Source organism: Penaeus monodon, chromosome 29 (assembly GCF_015228065.2).
Source record: "Penaeus monodon isolate SGIC_2016 chromosome 29, NSTDA_Pmon_1, whole genome shotgun sequence".
In the NCBI taxonomy this organism is placed as follows: Eukaryota; Metazoa; Arthropoda; class Malacostraca; order Decapoda; family Penaeidae; genus Penaeus; species Penaeus monodon.
The window spans coordinates 28594426-28594651 of NC_051414.1; the positions used below are offsets into that span (position 1 = coordinate 28594426).

At 38.9% G+C, this 226-nt stretch overlaps 1 protein-coding gene across 1 annotated transcript in view; it reads right to left on the reverse strand.

Annotated features, from left to right (window-relative positions):
• The window catches only part of LOC119592113 (zinc finger protein 12-like), a 23386-nt gene that overhangs the window by 12144 nt on the left and 11016 nt on the right, over positions 1–226 (reverse strand). The window lies entirely within an intron of this gene.

Here is a 226-nt window from a genome sequence, read left to right on the forward strand (position 1 = left end):
AATACCATTGAAGATGTAAAATTAACCCTTTAGCTGGTTCGGGCCTCTTTTGGCATCCCTACTTAAGGCACCCCCGGAGATATGGATGTACTGAAATGTCACTAAAACCGAGCATGTTTACTGGATTGTAACATAGCTCTGCATGGACAAAGCCCTTGTTGTAGGGAACAACTTCATTAGAAAATATATAAGAAAAATGCACATGAAGAATAAGCAGTACAATTAC